Genomic DNA, 20,667 nt, shown 5'->3' with positions numbered 1-20,667 from the left:
CGGGTTCGATCCCTGGTTGGGTAACTAAAATCCCACTTTGATTCTGTGAGCCTTATACTTGCTTTCTATTACTTGTGCATTTGCCTCACCTCTTTGGCCATTTTTTTTGGCCGTGCTGCGGGGCATGCGGGATCTTAGTTCTCCGATAAGGGATCAACCCGCACCCCCTGCATTGGAAGTGCAGAGTCTTAACCAGTGGACCACCAGGGAAGTCCATTTGACCATGTTTTAATCACCTTTGTATCTCCTTAGCTGCTCAGTAAATATTTGAATCAAAAAAAAAAAAAAAAGTAAGAACTTACTTTTCTGTCCAGCATCTATCCATTAGGAGAACCCTAAGTTTTTCAATGTATACACTTATATCTGGAATAACTTAAAGTGATCTTCCAATAATAAAATTACTATAATTAAAGATAAACATGATTTAGCACTCAGAAGCCTATGACAGTTAACAAGAGTGACAAAATATATCACCCACATGAATAAAACCTGGTGGAAAATTATCACAATTCTCCTCTTGTTACAACCTGTATTTATATCTGACTTCTTATCAAAACAAAGAATAAAACATACACCGCTGGACTTCCCTGGTGGCGCAGTGGTTGAGAGTCCGCCTGCCGATGCAGGGGACATGGGTTCGTGCCCCGGTCCGGGAAGATCCCACATGCCATGGAGCGGCTGGGCCCGTGAGCCATGGCCGCTGAGCCTGCGCGTCCAGAGCCTGTGCTCCGCAACGGGAGAGGCCACAACAGGGAGAGGCCCACGTACCACACACACATACACTGCTGAATAAGAAAATATCTTTCTCAATGCCTAAAACTTGGACAGCACTGGAGTTAACTGCAATGAGATTTGTGATATATCTGAATGTGACAAAAAAAACTGCCCAAAATAAGTCTTCTAAATCCTATAGCAAGGCTGTGAAATAAATAGGCAATAAATATTATTGGTGCTAAAAAGCTCCAGGAAACTTGTTCAAGGTCACCCAAAGTAGCCTGTAAGCATGTATATAAGAGGGAAAGAATAAACAAGGGCTTCCAACCAGAACTTTCTTCTCGGGCGTATGGTGGCTACTCCTGATGCAAATGTCCTGGGGGCACAAAGACCTCCCACAAAGGCAAATCACACGGTGTGCCCCTCTCCAGCCCCACTCCCAGTATTTTTATACAAGGAAAATCAGGTCTAAATAAGTACCAAGGTGAGGTAAAGGGTCTGGCTAGAGAGGACATCTCTACTTGTCATGCCTTCCCGACTAGAAAATACAAGGTGGGGAAATGAGGAAACAACAGGGACAACTTCCTTGAGGGAAGCAAATGTATGAAAAGCTTAAGATTCCTCTTCATGATGTCGACCAGGTGAACTACTCACTCTTCTTTTGTGAGAGCACCTAGCCCAGAACTTGGCACATAATAGGGGGTTAAAAATGCTTTAACCCTCCCTCCTCTGCTCTCCCAACCCAAGGGCATCTGGCTTCTGGCTGGCAAAAACTCAGGGTCCAAACCACACAGACGTGTAACATTTTGGGGAAACCTAGAGGTCGAGGGCAAAGAAATAAGTCCTACAATCAACTCCCAGCTTCCCTGTACACTTAGTGACCCACCAGATACCAAACTAGAAAAGAATTGGAATTACTTCACTCTAGGGTGTGAGGGAAAGTTCTAAGAGGAAACTAAAGCCCTAAAAAACTAAAGTCAAAAGAAACTGTGGGTGATTATGTAAGAAGGAGAGGCCAGAAACATTAATAAAGACACAAGTACTTAAGAGTTATAGTACATCAAGCTAATATTTTGTAAAGAGCAACCACATGACAAAAACACTCCAAGCTTTAAGCCTTCCTTGGCCTTGGAAAGTCATGAGACTTTTTTGGCTAAAGCAATTCCTTGCTTTAGTGAGAGGAAAAAAAGAACTTCCAGACCTCTAGGTGGCTCCCATTTTTAAGCAACTACCTCTCTACCTTAACTAAATGGCCAAGTGACCCTAGTTATTTATTCAGGTCACAGCAATAGCTGGACAGTACTAAACATCCTTAGAACTATAACTCTCCTTTCTCCACTCCAGTTTGCCCTTTCTTCCTTTGAATTCAAGCACTGGTGCAATCCACAGCTGCTGACTAACATGCTGTCATATGACATGTGCAAAATAATGTGACATGGTAAGTTTTTTTTTCTTTCAGTAATCCTGTGCTGATGAAAAAACCATAATTCCTTTAATGATGTACTTAGAAAAAGGATTATCTACAACAGAAAATCACAAGGGTAACACCAATTAAAAAGTGTCTCGGGGCTTCCCTGGTGGCGCAGTGGTTGGGAATCCGCCTGCAAATGCAAGGGACACGGGTTCGGACCCGGTCCGGGAAGATCCCACATGCCGCGGAGCGGCTGGGCCCGTGAGCCACAGTTACTGAGCCTGCGCATCTGGAGCCTATGCTCCACAACAAGAGAGGCCGCGATAGTGAGAGGCCTGCGCACCGCGATGAAGAGTGGCCCCCGCTCGCTGCAACTAGAGAAAAGCCCTCGCACAGAAACGAAGACCCAACACAGCCATAAATAAATAAATAAATAAATAAGAATTTTTTAAAAAAAAGGTGTCTCAATTTATTTATGAATTTTCCACAGAGCTCTAATGTATTCATTTTACCTGGTACCTGCAAAGGATATTTCATGTTATACATAAAACCAACAAAGAAGGAGTGTAGGAGACAGCCAGTCTGGCTTTTGTGTTAGAAGCAGATTTAACAGTGATAAAGAAGGCAATCAATACACAAATCACAAGTCGTATTACTATCTTATTCATTACAACAATAACTATTTATTGAGCATTTACTCTATACACACCAGGCGCTGGGTACAGACTGGTGAACAAACCAGGCATTATTTCTACCCTCAGGGGCAAGAGAGAAACATTAAACAAATAACACATAATTATAAACTGTGGTAAATATTAAGAAGGAAAAGATAACTGCTATGAGGGAGACAATCAAGGGGTTCTAAGTCGCATGACGACACAGGTGGCCTTCTCAGGGAAGACTTTTATAGAGGATATCTGAACCAGCACCCAAGGATGAGAAATTACTCCAGGAGGTGGTCCTGAAATAGACCACCAGCAGGAGCCCGGAGGTGAGTCTGCTAGAGAGCTGAATCACGTGGCTGGCCAGAGATGAAAATGGGGGACGGGACCAAATGACACAGGACCTTGTAGGAATGTTGAAGATTTTATATTTTACCCCAAGAGTAAGAACTCTGAAGACTTTAGAGATCAAGTGACTTCTTTTTTCTCCTTCTGGCTGCTGGTGGAAGAGGGACTGGAAGGAGGCGCAGAGTGTGAGCCGGAGGCCTCTGCAGTGGGAAAGAGGACGGTGGCTTGAACCGGGATGGGAGCACAGTGGAGACGGAAAATCAGGTTGGAAAGAAAATCAGGTTTGAAAGAGATTATGCCCGAAAAGTAGACAGGACTTTGTGACAAACTGGTTGGGTGTGGGGGGGGGGTGTGTGTGACAGAACAGAACACAGAGTGGAAGATAACTCCAGCCTTCTGGCCTGAGCCACTCATTAGATGCATGAGATGAAAAACTGAGGAGGAACAGTCTGAAAGGTTGAGTAATCATGGGCTCATTTTTCAAGAAGTCACAGATGCTGCCATTTACTGGCTAAGATGGGCCAGGCACCATGTGAGGTGTTCTACTTGTCACAGCATCGCTCTTAATAATAATAGCCCCATTTTGCAGAAAGCTTTGAAGTTTGAAATCTATTTAGGGTTGGAGCAAGCTAGCAGGAGAGAAAACAGGTGATACATTATTTTAAAAATCCAATCCTCAGGGTTATGATGCACAATGTGTTCCTATCCCACTCCCATCTCCACTCCACTGCTACCCGCAAAGAGTTCTGCTATGTTTTGAACGCTAGCAAGATATCTAGGACCCTAATGGTTTACAAGAAATGAGCAAAGCCATTATGCCAGGAATCAGCCATAATGGAAAGAGCAACGATATTCAACACTGAACAACATTTTTACTTTCATTACCTACATCAACATAAGACACATCAATTAATGAGTAAGAAACTCTGAAACACTCATCATTTCTCAAAATGACCAAGTCAAAAATTAATGCAAGCCACGCAGTACAGAGGCTACAAAAGCCAAGCATTGAGATTCACATTAAAAAATCGAAACCTTAATAAAAATAAAATACTAGGCAAAAAGAAATGATACCACAACCTCACAGAATTTAAATTCTGCAATTCCTAAATATCTCAACTGAATGCCAAATTCAGGAAACATGCACACTAAAAACAATCTAAACATTCTCACTTCTTTTAAATTGCTTTTCCCTGCAGCATGCTGACACTTCAGCAAACTGAAATGCCTTTCCTCTCAGCACAGTCCCATGATTTCCTCCCTCTCTGAGCTCTCTGATGTCCCCCTCAGCTACTGAAGCCCCCAAATTAGGTCTTATCAATGAACCTAGAAAGAATTCAATGCATTACTGCCAACTGTGTATGGAGAGTACTGTCTTAAGACTCTTAAAAGGAGAGAAAATGAGGAAGGGGAGGATTTTTGAAAGGTTTTACCATCTACATTACAAATTATATTTTTGTTGGGTCTGATCCTTCAAAAGTCCAATCATCAAATTATGTTCAGTCTTCTTTAAGTGGGGTATGGTCACATATAATATTTATGGTTTGGGATAGTTCCCCATGGGGATAAATAGAATTAAAAGTACAATTGATATGCCAGCTAAAAGATAAAATCTCACACAAACCATCCTCCAAAACAATACTGCTCTGTCCTGCCTCCTGATTCCTGTGTCCACGCAGTACCTCTCCCTGCAGGGGGCTAGCTGGCATTCACTACTGCCTCACGCAGGCCAAGGACGGGATGCTGAAAATCCATTAAGAAAGCTTCCCATTTTTCTGTTCCTTCACAACATGATTGCCAACTCCTGGCAACCCAGAGATGAAAGAGTTAAGAAAAATGAAAATTAAAAAATAAAAGACTGGGACTTCTCTGGTGGCGCAGTGGTTAAGAATATGCCTGCCAATGCAGGGGACTCGGGTTCGAGCCTTGGTCGGGGAAGATCCCACATGCCTCAGAGCAACTAAGCCCCCGAGCCACAACTACTGAGCCTGCGCTCTACAGCCCGCGAGCCACAACTACTGAGCCCACGTGCCACAACTACTGAAGCCTGCGCGCCTAGAGCTTAACAAGAGGAGCCACCGCAATGAGAAGCAGGCGCACAGCAACGAAGAGTAGCCCCCCACTCACCGCAACCAGAGAAAGCCCGCAGGCAGCAACGAAGACCCAATGCAGCCAAAAATAAATAAATAAAATAAATAAATCTAAAAATAAATAAATAAATAAAAATAAAAGATTACCTGGAGCCTCCTACCAGAATGGGTGGTTAATCCCACCGACAGAAAATCAGAAATCTATCCATATTTAAAGGTGCTTCCTGCAGACAAAACAGATCTAACGAAGAATTCCTGAGACACATTACACTGGAAAATCCATAAATGTTCGTCCCTCTGTGACACCAGGCGGGAGGAATTTTTTTAACGCAATGCTTTGATGTATTGACAAGGTTAACCTAACGGGTTTAAGTCAGCTATGAAACGTGCCCTGCATCTATTTCCCGTCTAAATGCCTAAAGATCAGGGGCAATACTGACCCGCAATTATAGCCAACGCCTGCACTGCTCAAGATTGCCGTTTGATGCTGAGAAAGTAGTGGTTCAGCAACCAGGAGGCTCTAGGATGCTAAAATAACAACGCAACACTCGATTACAAGCCCAGGTATCTGGCGTGAAAGATCCTGTGCTACACGAGGACCCCACATTCAAAGCTCACGTCCCTTCGGCTTCAATCTTTTTAAGCTCTCCGCGACGTACCCTCTTCAAAGTTTCTAGTTTGCAAAACGGAATTATTTTGAAAGTCCCCTCTTCTGGACTCCCCTCCCCAGATGGGTTGGCGGCAAGGGGAAATAGGCACGGAGAATGGTTAATCGTTCAAACAACATTTAAAAACCTGTAAACCAATCATCTTTTCAGAGGAAAAAAAAAATAAGCGTTCACCAAGCAGTCGCTCGGCAAGCGAGCATCCGATTTCCATTTGGAGCGAAATTAAAGAAGCCAGACATACATTTCCCTTTCCAACAAAAGTGGCCTCTAAACTCCCCGGCCAAGGACACTGGGAGGAAAGAGAGGCTGGAAACAAGCTCGTACTCTCGGTCAAAGCGCGTGTGTGCGGCGAGAAGAACGCGCAAAGAGGAGACAGCGGGGAAAAGGTGAACTGGAGGAAGCTGGAGCCCGCGGCGGCGGGGCGGGGGCAGATCGGACGAAGAAATCCGAGGTGCAGAGAGAGGGGCGGGGAAGGGAGAGCCCGGAGGCTCCAGGAGGAGGAGGGAGGGGTCCCGGACGCTGCCCAGAGATCTCGGCCGCCTAGTAAAGTTAATACTTACTCAGTTTCGCAACTGCGCCGCCCCCGCAGGCCGCCCCGCGGGGCCGGCCGGGGCGCTGGGGACTCGGCGGCGCCCGGCGGCCGCCCAGCGCCGGTCTTCGGCCACGCAGCCCGGCGCGCCTCGCTCCCCGGCGCTCCTCCGGCCGCGCGCCCCGCACCGGCGGGAGGCCCCAGCTCCCTGGCGCGCCCTCTCCGCGCACCTCCTGGCCGGCGCTAGGTGTGCGCGGACGCCCCGGGCGGGGGTGCCTGGGTGTGCGAGCGCGCGGGCAGCCGCGGCACCGCCGGCGGGAGCCGCTCCCAGCGCTGCGCCGATGCCGCGGGCCAGCGGGCAGGCGAGGCTGGGCAAGGAGCCAAGCGCCGGGCGCGGTGCGGGACGCCGGACAAGCGTAGGCGCCGGAGTCCGCGGCCGGCTCGCTCCCGCGGCCGGTGCCTCTGGGCGGGGGGCCGGGCCGGGGGCCGGGCCGGGCGGCTGGAGGCTCCGCCCCTTCGCCGGGCCGCTGGCTGAGCGCGCGAGAGCGGCGGCGCGCCGGCGCCCCCCTCGGCCGGGCGCTCGGGTTACAGCCGCCGCTCCCTTGCTCCCCCGCCCGCGCCTCGCCGGTTCGCCCGCGCCGGGAGACAGTGTAACGGAACTTGGACGCCAGCGCTGCATTGTGGGAGCTTTTAAAGCGGCGGGGAGCGTGGCGCAGCCTCTCGGGCTCTCGGTCCCCCGCCCCATACCCCCCGGCACGGCCCCCACGCCGCCCGGCCGGTCGCACACCCCCAGCCAGCCGAGACCCTTGGACCTGAAAGCCAGAAATGGTGAGATGACCGGTGCCTCGCTGACTCTCACGAAGCAAAATTTTCCATAGCCTGGGGATGAGACTTGCAAAACTGCCCTCCACCGTCACCCCGGAAAGTAGGAGGCTTTTCCTGCGGACTCTTTAAAAAAAAAAAAAAAAAAAAAAAAAAAAAAGAGGCCCTTCCATCCCCTCAGGACTGGGTTTGAATTGCTTTTCATCTGGAGTGGCAATGATTCAGCGACCCCCTTCTCAGCAGCAGGCAGTGACAGAGACAGGAGACGAAAAACACAGCGAATGAATCAGACGTGAGTAACCAAGTTTAGAAAGAGCTGGGCTCAGATTCAGAAAACCGCTCCCCACCCCACCACATACACACACACACACACACACACGCACACGCATATGCACACGCATCTACCTTTATATACAGCAAATTGTCAATGAAGGAAAGCAATGCTTTTATATGGAAACGCAGATGTGTGTGTTGTTTTCATCATTCCACCTCTTTTTTACGGCATGCGATTTACTCTAGCCACCAGACAGAATCCAGTCTTTGGGCCAGACTTGTGCTCACACAAGCCCACAACTCAGGAACAGCTATCAGTTTGGAGGGAAATGGGATGAGGATGAATAATGGATGAGGTGCGAGGAAGCATTCCAATTATAAAATGTCCCTTTTGATTCTCCAGACACTCGGTTTTTTTTTTTTTTTTTTTTTTTTTTTGCTTTGCTTTTTTGCTTTTTTAATCATCGAAACGGGAATATTACATTTGAAGCACAACTTGTTACCGCTCGTCTTACTCAGGGCTTGATTTGTTTTGTTTGGAGTTTGGGTTTGTAGGCTTTTTGTTTCTTCCTCTTTTTATTTTGACCTTTAGTTATTGCACAGCTCATTAGTTCCTCTACCTCAGAGGTGAACTGAGGAGAGGGATGGTAAGACTCAACTTTGGCTAATCAACATTTGGAGGATTTGGGGACAAGAAAAGTTCTCTATGATTCAAGTGTAAAGCCCGAGGGAACTTTTTTTTTTTTTTTATTGCGGCACGCGGGCCTCTCACTGCTGTGGCCTCTCCCGCTGCGGAGCACAGGCTCCGGACGCGCAGGCTCAGCGGCCATGGCTCACGGGCCCAGCCGCTCCGCGGCACGTGGGATCTTCCCGGACCGGGGCACGAAGCCGCTTTCCCTGCACCGGCAGGCGGACTGTCAACCACTGCGCCACCAGGGAAGCCCGGGAACTTTTTTTAAGGGACTCTGTAGGGCATGGATCCTCTTCCCTGAGGAGTTTTCCAGCCTTAATGTTAACATTTCCTAAGGCCTCATTCCCTTGTCAACCTTTAATTCCACTGAGTAACATCAGTCACTGCCTAATTGCCAAATCTAATGGAAAAATTCAGTCCCCATCTTCCGGTGCCCTTTGTGGCATTTGCCAGTGTTGACCCCACCTTCTTTTTTAGGACCTTCCTCCCTTTTTTTGCTGTGAGAGTCATCCTTCTTTTTTTTATTATTATTAATTTTTATTGGCGTATTCTTTTTTATTATTATTAATTTTATTTATTTTTTTTTTGTGGCACGCGGGCCTCTCACTGTTGTGGCCTCTCCCGTTGTGGAGCACAGACTCTGGACACGCAGGCTCAGCGGCCATGGCTCACGGGCCCAGCCGCTCCGCGGCACGTGGGATCTTCCCGGACCGGGGCATGAACCCGTGTCCCCTGCATCGGCAGGCGGATTCTCAACCACTGCGCCACCAGGGAAGCCCTATTATTATTAATTTTTATTGGCGTATGGTTGCTTTACAATGTCGTGTTAGCCTCCACTGCACAACAAAATGAATCCGCCATAGTCATCCGTCTTTTATGCAGGTCTTGAAACAGGGATGAGTGATAGATAACAGGAAGGAGTGTGGCTATTGTTAAACCAGGACTCAGGATCTTACCAAGTAGAAGAACCTTAATCTAGTTTCTGTTGGTCACCAGGAGGGTCCTGCCCTCGATTTTATCATGCATCCAGAGGTGAACAAGTTGACCGACTCATGACAGCTGCCTTTCATGTGACCAGCATTTAAATCAGATGAAATTTGCTATGATTGAATATCTGTGTCCACTATTTAGGGGAAGCACTTACTAGGATCCAGGTACCTGGTAAGGTATCCCCACCTCCAGATCAGAGTGTGCCTTACTGGTGGCTGCAGAAGTCAGTGAAGTTACCTCTGTCCAGCCCGGATAAACCCAGAAAAATCTCTTCCCTACCTCAGCCCCCTGTGGTTAATGCATTCTTTCCTCAGCATATAGTATAATTTGTTCTGAGCTTTCTTAGCTATAATCACATCCCTGTTAAGCCTTCCTGAGATCACACCAAATGTCTTTGGCAGGATTTGTAAACAACCCTTATTTCTGCTTTCTAATTATATTCCCTGAAAGTACCCTAACTAGATGAGTGAGTATTCATGCCCTTCAAGCCCTGTGACGTAATCAGATTTGATTTTCAAGAAAAGAATCTGAGAGGATGGATTCAGAAAAGAAGAGAATCTGAAGGGAGAGAGACATACATGGAGAGCAAAGAGAATGAACAAGTGGGGTCAGCACCTAGAGACATATTGAATGTAGTTTCAGTTTCCTACTCCTAACTGTAAGCAAGTTACCACAAACTTAGTGGCTAATAACAATAAGAATGTGTTATCTCACAGTTCTAGAGGTGAGAAATCCTAAAATCAAGGTGGGGGCTGTTTTCCTTCTGGAGGCTCTAGGGGAGAATCCACTTCCTTGCCTTTTCCAGCTTATGCACCTTGGCTTGTGACCTCCTCTTCCATCTTCAAGGCCACAGCATAGCATCTTTAAATCTCTCGCTGTCTTTGTAACTTCTGTTTCATAGTTAGGAGGATGTCTCTTTCTCTAAGCTAGGCAAGGAAAATAGGAATTGATGTAGATACATCTCTAGCCATATACGTTATGAACTGAATTGAATTATTTGCAGGAAGCAAAGATGTTGTCTTCATTACTAGTGAAATTGTCATTTGGATAACTTTTTTGCCTGTGTCTTTGCTGCAGTGGTGACTCATTAGTCCAACTAACCCTATAACCCTATGGTGACCCATGTAAATGAACCCAAGGTGTTAACACACTAAGAAACCAAGTTCACATCTGCTCTTCCTGGGGATGAACTCCTTTCTCTGGAAATCCCTGGCAACTTTTTCTTTATTGTGTCAGTGGAATCATATTGCTAAGCTTGAGAAACATGTATCTGGACCAACACTTCCCAAACAGGTCCACCAGGTAACACCACCTTGTAAGATGGGATGCTGGGAAGACAGTTGTACCATGCTCAGATAAGACCCATGGAACACAGTTGTGACTACAGTTTAGGCCAGAAGAAGCTTATCAGTGGGTCAGATCCGTTAAGGGCCACGTGTTGGGAAATCCGTTCATGAGGAAGTCCAAGGGAGAAACAAACATTTTGTTAGAAACAAGTAGGTATGTGTGCTGAAAGGAGTAAATTATGGACTTCTGAGTATAACTTACACATTTTTTTATTGGCTAGTCCCACCTATCTTCCCTTCTCTTTCACTGCTTCTTTCCCCACTCTGTGTTTCACCCAGACTACTTACAGCTTACTAACCTCAAATGGTGGTTCAGGACCACTCCTCAGTTCTCTTACCATGTGACCCTGAAATTGCTTGTTTACCAGTGGAGCCCTCACTATCCTCCTCCAACTTCTCTCCCCCACCCCCTTCTTAAAGCCAGGGGCTCTGTTGTATTTATCGCTCTATCCCCCAGGCCTGACACAGAGCCTGGCTCAGACTGGGAACTCAATTAATATTAGTTGAAATAACAATTAAATGAATGAATGATAGTATAAATGCAGTAAACTCATGTCACCTACTCATCTGTTATACTTGCCTTGGATCTTCTTCCTTCTAACCTATAACGAGCTGAGAGTTCCATTTTCGTCATTAATTTATAAACATAATAAATATGGTACTCTGCTAGTTCCGGGCTTACAAAAATTAATATGACAAAATTAATATTAATATGAGCTCACAGGCCATCTGAGGAAAGAGATGCTAAAAGAGAAAATTAGGTAGATAATGCTAGTTGCCTATCCCATTCCCCTTCTCCACTTCTTTCTTAGTAATAGAAACCTGATTTTGTGCCCAGTGATAAGTTTTCTTTCACCACCTTCCTTGCAGATAGGGGTTACTAAGTGTTGACCATGTGGATCTGGGCCTTCCAGAAAAACTCATTTGTGTGTCCTTATTTATGAGCAGGGCTGACTCAAGCACTATTCTTGCCTGAAACACAGATGTAATAGCTGGAGTTACAGCAATAATCTTGTGATATCAAGGCTACCTTGAAGCCTGAAGTCATATACTAAAATTTGTATAAATTGGATCATTTAAAGTTATTCAGCCTATCTTACCAAGCCTGCATTTAGTCACTGTTACTGACAAGTTTAGAAGGAAAAAAAATCATCTCTCCTCTTCTCTTCAGTATACGTGTGTAGAAAGCAATTAAATGTGGTTTTCTTCACCATTCCTAGTGAAAATCTTGTGCACATACTGAAACACTGCAAAGATCCATAAATATTGTGATTTATTTGACCCACATAAAGGGCCTTTTTAGAAACAACCAACAGTTCTCAGACCTGTAGGAATTTTTAATTTAATGATAGTTTCTTGTTAAAAAAATAATAAAATGTTTAGAGACCAAATCATAAATAACTCCTTAAAGGACCCTCCAATAATTTGATGGAGCAGGAGGGTGATGAAAATTTTATTATGTTAAATAGCGAAGTACAGTATAGAAAGAAAATAAAGCATAAACTATAAATGGAAACTATAACAGGTTATACCAAAAGGAATAAATACAAATATATTCAGAAATAGGATTTAAAATATGATTGACTTCTTATTTAGGCAGAAGTTTTTTGAGAGGATAATCCCACGAAAATGAAAGTCTTGGTTTTTTAATTGTAGGCTAGAAGAATGGATTTAGTCAGCTGAGGTTAACTGTGGGGGGACTCCGCAAGAGCCTATACTAGGATCTGAATACTGGGGAAAAACTGTGAGTGTGGTGCCTGATGTTAAGAAGTTGCATCTTTGTAAATACGTGCAGTAAAGTCTGGACTGGCTGGCATTCTTTCCACCTGAATGCCACTCACCAATCTCCCTACACTTCTCCAATGCTATAATTGAGGTTTATAATGATGTCCCCGATACGACTGCTGAATCATAGCAGAAAGATTAAGTTATCTTCTGGTTTGACTTTATGTATTTAATTATATTTTTATTAATTGCAAACTGGAAATCTGATCTGTTTATAACACTGCTGGATTAACCAGAGCCTCGTTTTCAGGGACCCAATCATCCACAGTAACAGAGTTTATAGTTCTTGGAGGGAAAACAACCCAACAACTGATTTAAACTGTGAGATTTATATGATCATAGTAAGAATAATTATTATAAAATAATTTAGAATCATCCAGCCACATTTGAAAGAATTGTAACAAATGTATTGATTAATAATAAATGCTACACATCTAATTCTTTTAATAAGTATAATAACTCATATTCTGTAGAAAGAGAAAAATTACCTTAGAGTATGAATAAGTAAATCTTCATTTAGGCGTAGGCCCAGGAATATTATAAATTGAGTTGCATTGTATGTCCAAATTTGGCTTAGGGTCCTGTCATGCTGCTCCTCTTCTCAGCCTTGGTTTTCTCAGAGATGTATTGCTCTGGTGACAATAAAGGACCTCTCATAAACATGAAATGAGCATGTGTCTTAGATCAGGCTCTCTGGAAGCAGAGCCTGAGACAGGGGTTCTTGTGCAAGTGACTTATTGAGGGTGTGCCTCAGGAGAAGGGGAACGCGGGAGGTAGCATAGGGTAAGGGGGATAAAAGCAAAGACAAGACGAGGCCTCAGCTGGAGACCAGCTTTAGCATGATCCTGTGGGGAACTCTAGAGCAGGAATTGGACCACAGAGTTGGTCCCTTGGGGCAAAGAGACTGGCCTTTTGCACTCCTATTATCAGTCACTCATTGGCTGTAGGTTGGTGGTAACCCCTAATGCAAGGCATCTCCCGTTCCCCCCAAGGGCAAAGGTGGTTCTCTGAGAGAGAGGCAGCTGCATTTAGCAACCACCACTCACAGCAGCTAGGGATGCACATACTGGCCCAAGGAAGGGATCTGAGAAGGGTACCGACAGCACCCATGACACATCATGTATGCATAGGTTAGATCTCCACACCCAGCCCTTAAGGATCCTGTAACAACTGAAGCATACTACTAAAAGTACTGCAGAGACCAAGCACCACGTGCAGCCTTGTCTCTAAAGGAAAGTATGCTCAGAGCACAACAACTAGGGATGTGCGGAGCCCATCTCTTCTTCCAGCCCAGGCTTGGGAACTCCCTCTCTCCTCACCTACCTTTCGTGCCAAGCAGTGGCAGCTGGTGGTGGCTTCAGTGACTGAGGCGAAGTGCCCAGTAAGGAAGAAACTAAGGATGTTAGGAAAATTTAGGATAGATCCAGACAGGCTGGGATGGGACAAGGGGACCTTTGGGTTAAGGCTTATGTCTGAGGCCACTTGCTAACCTCCCCCTTTGTTCTCTTCCACTGGCCCTAGAAATGTACTTGCTTGCTTATCTTTCCTCTCTCAGCCCCTCAGCTGCCCACTAGGGTTTCTATTTCCCCTGGCCGCTGGAGCTGTGTTTGTCTTCAAACAGCTTTTCCGCCACTCTTTTTTTTTTTTTTTTTTAATTATAGTTGATTTACAATTTTGTGTTAGTTTCAGGTGTACAGCAAAGTGATTCAGTTTTATATATATATATTTTTTTTTTTTTCTCAGATTCTTTTTTCCACCACTCTTAATATAACAAACATTCAACTTTAGCTTTGCAACACCTTCTCATAGTTTGACGGCTAAATATGATGGTGGGTGTATGGAAAGGGAATAGAGTAAAAATCCTTCCCATGCTATTCCCCTTCCTAAATGTAGCCCCATGAGCCAGGTGTAGCGTGGGCGCTACTGGTGGGTCTTAGGGAAAGTCAGAGGCCATGCTGTTGATTCACCTGCATTTCAGGGGAGCACCCAAAGGCTGTCCTGGGAGGTGCTGGGTGAAGGCTCTGGGGTACAATGTGGGAGTGAAGGGGGCAGAGAGCCCCAGAGGAGATACACGTGTGGGCAGGTGGTACAGGAGCAGGGACGAGGCTGTGCGTGGTGTTCCTCTAGCAAACTTGGGCACCTTCCTTCTCTCTCTCCCCTGGTCCTTCAGCCCCAGACCTTCAGCTGAAGACACCAGTTTAGACAAATGGAAGATACATTGACCACTGAGACTAGGTGAGCGTGAGGCAAGAGTGCAAAATCCTGGCTATTATAGGCTCTGAAGGAAGGGAGGAAAATCATAATTTTTTTTTTCCTAATCTGGGAAAGGAAGAGGTGTTCCCTTTACCCTAAGGCTGGGGTAGAAATAAATGACTCCCCAGAACTACTGACATTGAGATTACAAATAGTACCCCTTTGGCTGGAATCAGAACATTTTCTAATAGTGAACTCAAATCAGTAAGGGGGTCCAGGTGACCTCAGCAGTACAGCCCACATGGGTGCCGTGTGACACGGTGGAAGGCAGGGTGGGCAGCTTAAGACATTAATGGTGTCACCGTCTTATGCCTGACATCTTCCGGGAGAGACCCTGCCCCTCCTGCTGCAGCCCTTCAGCCTATGTGGGGATTCCAGTCTTCCTGACCTCTATGGGAGGTAAGGCAACCCATTTAAGTAAAAGAACTTTAAAAGAACTCTAAGGCTCTTTTCTCAGAAAGATTGGGAAGATACCAAGACAGATTTTTTTTTTTTTTTTTTTTTTTTTGCGGTACGCGGGCCTCTCACTGTTGTGGCCTCTCCTGTTGTGGAGCACAGGCTCCGGACGCGCAGGCCCAGCGGCCGTGGCTCACGGGCCCAGCCGCTCAGTGGCATGTGGGATCTTCCCGGACCGGGGCACGAACCCGCGTCCCCTGCATCGGCAGGCGGACCCCCCAACCACTGTGCCACCAGGGAAGCCCCAAGACAGATTTTGGTTCAAGTCCCGATGCTGCTTCTTACTACTTGAGACCTTAGTTTTCTTATCTGCAAAAAATAAGGGGTAGAAGGGAAGAGGATAATATTAGTAGCAGGTAAAGACTTACTGTGATTAACTGGAATAACGTGTGTAAAGCGTTCAGCACAGTGCCTGGTACATAAGTGTTGTTGTTGCCATTATTGTTATATCATCATCATCATCTACAGGCTTGTAGGTGAGAATATACTTTAAACAAAGCCAATAATTATAATTTTCCGATTCAGTATACTCTGTGCCAAACATTGTTCTAAATACCTCTCATGTAATATCTTTTTAAATACAACAACCCTATCGGGTATACTATTACACCCATTTTATAGATTAGGAAGCCAAAATGGAGAGAGATTAAGTAATTTACTCAAGAGTCCATCATTAGATAGCGGCAGAGCTGGGATTCAAACCCAGGAAGTCTGACTTCAAAATCTGTACTCTTTACCACTGTAATCAGAGTGAGGTGAGACTCAAAAAGGGCCGAGAGAATGCAGCATAGAACTGGCAAAGGTTCAGGGTACAAAGATTAGAAGGGAATTGCAAATTGAGGTCTGGGTTAGGCCGGTTCCTTTCACCTGGTGCCCAGAGCGTGCTGAGGGCTGAGGAGTGAGGATCAGGCAGCCCCAGCAGCATCACAGCTTCCTCGTCATGGACTGCTCACCCAGCAAAATAAGTTAACCTACTATTGGAGAATGACTGATGTTTCCAAGTCAGTTTACAAGCAAATTGGGCACCTAACCCACAGGGGGACTATGACTAAGACAACAGTGTGCATTTTCAAGGACATTCCTGGTCCTACGTGTCTTTAACCAGGTAAGGGACCATCCTAGGAAATAGCCCAGTGAGTGCTAGTTCTTCTGCTTAATAAGCTTTTTCACCCTGGGTGAGTCCCTTTGCCTTCCGGGACCTTTCTAAGGTGGAAGCGTGGTCTGACAGAGGTCTTTCCTCTTCCACTGTTCCCTGTGTACCCTCCGTGTGTTTATTCCAAGAGGGCCGGACATCCAGGTGGGGCTGCATTGTTCTTTCAGCAAGGGCTTCTAGAATTACCTTATATGTCACATCTAGCTCTAATATTCTGAATATATGCATCATAAATTGAAATAATTGGTGTCACTGAAAGAGAAGAGACATGGCCGAATAGGCTTGCTCCAGCTTCTAATAATGACCCAAACAGCAGTTCACAAATCCAACTAAAAAATCCAGGAAAAAAAAAATTGAGTTAGGCTTAATTTGTACCACGAACGTAATATTCAGTGAATATAATTCTGTTATTTATTTTTTACCTTATTCTGTGACTTCACTCATAGCATTCAATTTATATATTGATTTCTAAGCATTGGTTTCCAAAAAAGTCATTATCCTGTGAGCAATATGGGCCACTAGAGCTTTATAACAAATAAATGGACAAAGAGTGGATGCCCTATGAAGAAATAGCCTCGTGTTACTTGTTGCCCTCAAAACTGGGATGTCCACATACTAATAGGGGTCACAACAGCATGTCAAACTGCAGAAGAAACTGCATAATACTACAGTGATTCTAGACAGAAGTAGATAATCAGTTCAGCCCTGGGTAGCTTCAGAGAGTAAGTCAAAAGAAGGAAATCTTTTTATTCTCCTCAGGGCAGAGATGTTTTTTGGTTCTGTGTTTTAATTTTAGCACCTGCTGTTCCCTAGGGAAGTGTTGGTTAAAACAAAAGCCACTGTTTATTAGAACCAAGTTCTAATAAACCAAGTCAGAAATTAATCAAAGATGAGTAGCATGTCAGTTCCCCTACTCCTGTAATAAAAGAATAACTGTGATTGTACTCTGGGGGTCCATGTAGGTAAGGGGTCTAGTTCTGTCTGGCCATTTTATGTAGAAGCAAATAAGGGGACAAAAAGGAGTTATTAAAAACAAAAGCAAAACAAGCAAGACAAAATGAAATATGGGAGCTAAAATTCCAGTCCTTGGCAATCAACCCCCAGGCCTGGGTGTTATGCAGAAAAAGGAAACCTTTGGAGACCCCATGGCAGTGTCAGTCAAGGCAGGTGATTTTAATTTCTGGTTTTCTAATAGGCTGGAGTTGGAAAAGGGAAGAAGTGGTGATTTGGGGGAAGAACTCCTTTGCACATAACAAATAGTAGTTTACTGTGAGCACTCAAGGACATCCTTAGGGTATATTTTAGAGATAGTGAAAAATTCACATGAATGATTAAAATTCAAATTTCTAAAATCGAGAGAAAATCTTATTTATTTATTAATTAGAATTATTTAATAATTCTAGTTTCTTAATGTCGGCAGAAGGTAACATAGGCAGAAGAGAAGATGCATTGGGAGGTTACATGGGTTTAAAGAGATCTGACAGGCCGCCTACAGGACTCTAATCCTCCTGGGGCGAGGGCAGCATCTTGGAATGCTCTCCTCTTCTTTCAGACCTACTCTCCAGCAGCCAGTTCAGTAGTTACTGTGCATGTAAGAGGTGCTTGAGCGAGTCTTTGTTAGATAAATGAAAAGCAAATTAGTGCACTTTTCAGAGCTCCCTTCAGAGACGCGAGCCTGAGTGAGGGCAACTATCAAAAGGATAGACTCTTTGAGAATGAAATAGATTGAAGTCTTCCAATGCTGGTTGTCAGTTCCTAACCCTTCTTCATCCTCCTGGCTACTCTCACCCACCCCAGAGGACAGCGCCCTGTAGATGGCTCCAGGTCAACTGTGAAGTGAGTGGATTAGCGTCTAGGGTGGGGCCGGTGGGGCTGACTTCGGGCAATTTATTTTATCTGTCTGGGCCTCAGTTTCTGCCTGTGGTGGTGACGGTGGTGGTGGTGGTGGGATGAACTGGGAGATCGGGATTGACCTACATACACTAATATGTATAAAATAGGCAGCTAATAAGAACCTGCTGTATAAAAAAATAAATAAAATTCAAAAAAAAAAAGAATGTTTACCAATAGCGTGATCTGACCTAGAGTAGGCCCCAGTTCAGGGTAGCCTTTATCCTTACTCTTACTATTGAAATCAGAAGTTTCAGGTCAGAGGCCTGATCTTTTAGTGAGATGCTTTCCTGAATCTGTCTCATGGTGGGACAGGGAGTCAAGTGTGAGACCAGAAACATAGCTTCTCAGGAGCGGGAGGGAGGGCACTGATGCCCTGGTGATGATTCAGAAATGAGCACCGGTACCAGGCGGGCCATTGTGAGACAGAAAAGTTTCTTAATGCACTTATTTGTTTTTGTTTTGGGTCCATCCTGCTGATAAACCTCCTCACTCAGAGGTTATTACTACAAATGAAAAATACTGGTAAACCAGTATTTTGGCATTAGCGTTCTGAGTGAGAGCTCCAGTGGCAGGGAGGGGCTGAGCCGTGGTTGAAGGGTTTCTTTGTGTTGACTGGGAATGCCTGTTCATCACTTTGTAAAGTTGGCTGAGGGTCTTTAGGTTATAGTGGAAAACCTTAAGAGTCACAGGACAGCTTTTCCAGAAGTCTTTATTGCTGGAATTTCACTGGCTTCACGCCCATCCAAGCAGCCTCTGTCAGAAGGAACCAGAGCAGCTGTGACATGTCTGTTCAGGGCAGTATTGCATAGGCGTGAAGCAGTAGCTCCATCTTCCCAAAACCCAGTAAAGTCCCCTGTCACGGCAAAGCTGAAGCTGAAAAACTTGAATTACTGCCTGTCAAGCCAAGGGGTCTTAGAGCTCATCTCATCGAATCCCTTCAATTTCCAGTTGAGGAATCAGATCCAGAGATGTCTGAGGACCTGCTCAAGATAACGCAGCTTATTAGGCTCAGAGTTAAGACTCAAGATGGAATACAAACAAACACCTGTATTTATTAAACTTCATTTCAATTCCTTGTCTCATAAACTTGTATCTCTCTGCAAAATACTTAAGACAACAGGAAGCTGGGATAAGAGAAATTTGTGAAATTGTGTCAGCATGTTTGGGGTTGTCTTCATATTCTCTGAAACCACAAAAGGCATTTGATTAAATAGTTTGCAGCCAATGTGAGAATTTGTATTTATTTTCAAGTGGTGCTTTCATTTTCAGAAGTTAAAGAAATCATTTTTTCATACTCAGGCTTCAAAAAGGCTGGGTGGGCTTCCGATACCCATGGCGATGGTTCCTTATTGCCAGAGCCACTGTTAGACCAAGTACTGCTTGGAAGGCAATTCGAGGCAATTTCAGAGGAGCCCCATGTCATGTCTCTGATTATAGTACGTGTGGTTGTCAAGCGAGAGAAACCACATCCCTTGGTGAGCTCCGCAGTCAGTGGGCTGTGAGCCGTCAGTCAGCCTCACGGGGAAAAGACACAGGACTTACCCCTGGATCAAGCTGCTCAAAATTGCCGTTTTACTCAAGATCAAGCATTTCAGAAGTCATGTTGTATGCGGTAGGGGAACTATTAAGTTGTAATGAAATAGAACAGCTAGAAAGAAGAAAACAAATGTGTACTTCAAAGGTGCAAAGGAGTGTCTTCATCAGGGCCCTGTTCAGATGTATCTTTTCTGCCATGAAGATTCTTCTAATTTTCATTTTGATATGTTTTCCTTTTCTTAATTTTAAGCCACGAACTCTCCTTGTGCCAATTAACAAAAAATGAAATAGAAGTCAGTCACTCCCTACATTCCTCTTAGATCACGAACATTCTTTCTCTAGCCATGGTTGCTTGCATGCTGCCTCTTCTAATTGAGACCCTCACCGCAGGCAGTAATCAAATTCCTGGAGATGGGGTCAGGGAAGACTCAATCCCAAGTTGTCCCCATCCTTTCCCCCTGAGAGATCATGCCTATGTCAGTTTTGGATCCTGTCTTCCACCCTCATCTTTGTCTTTCCCTCTGTTTAGCTCTTTCTTTATACCTTGTAGACTAGAGACATGAGCATGTGAGATTTTTCCTCCCTTCCCTTCTGTTTCTTGGTTACCTTATAGACTTCTCTCCTCCTACACCTCTGTTCATTATATTCTCCCTCCCATTTTGTTCCAAAACTCTACCTGTAATGCATGGCTGATAAGCATATTCATTTTGCTTATGATTAACCTCAAAGGAGGAAAACACATTTTGGTGTGTTTTCAAGCTGAAGAACCACTGCCAGAATACGTCTGAAAGTTCGCTTTGACTTTTCATTAAAGTATTCATTTCCCACTCCCCACGGCCCTCATCTCGTCCTTCTCTAGTTAAAATTAATTTCCATAAATATTTTAAAAAATTATTTCTAGCTCACGTTTTGAGTGCTACACTACCGTGTTGCGTTCCACTGCCTTTTCAATGCAGATGTACCACAGGAGGTAAATGAGCCCTTTTGAAGTAATTTTGGAACCTGGCCATTTTTAGAACATTGTTTCTATGAGAAAATGAATTCGCA

At 44.8% G+C, this 20,667-nt stretch overlaps 1 protein-coding gene and 1 long non-coding RNA gene across 6 annotated transcripts in view; one reads left to right on the top strand and one right to left on the bottom strand.

Moving 5' to 3' along the window:
• RASSF8 (Ras association domain family member 8) overlaps nt 1-7,333 on the bottom strand; it is a 131,062-nt gene extending 123,729 nt beyond the window's left edge. For 2 of the 5 annotated variants that reach the window (XM_060112601.1, XM_060112605.1), the window contains exon 1: nt 6,454-6,503. The gene's annotated coding sequence lies outside the window, so the exon portion shown is untranslated. Of the gene's footprint in view, nt 1-6,453; nt 6,534-7,234 lie in introns of those variants that run through there. The other 3 variants (XM_060112603.1, XM_060112602.1, XM_060112604.1) reach the window with 3 other exon arrangements.
• Nucleotides 6,999-20,667, top strand: part of LOC132498662 (uncharacterized) — a 333,526-nt gene continuing 319,857 nt past the window's right edge. The window contains exon 1 of the long non-coding RNA XR_009533785.1: nt 6,999-7,536. This is a non-coding gene — a long non-coding RNA (uncharacterized LOC132498662). The remainder of the gene's footprint in view (nt 7,537-20,667) is intronic.

Source organism: Mesoplodon densirostris, chromosome 11 (genome assembly GCF_025265405.1).
Source record: "Mesoplodon densirostris isolate mMesDen1 chromosome 11, mMesDen1 primary haplotype, whole genome shotgun sequence".
NCBI lineage: Eukaryota > Metazoa > Chordata > Mammalia > Artiodactyla > Ziphiidae > Mesoplodon > Mesoplodon densirostris.
Note: the sequence above shows the minus strand (reverse complement) of the source record. Positions and strands in the feature narration are given on the sequence as shown.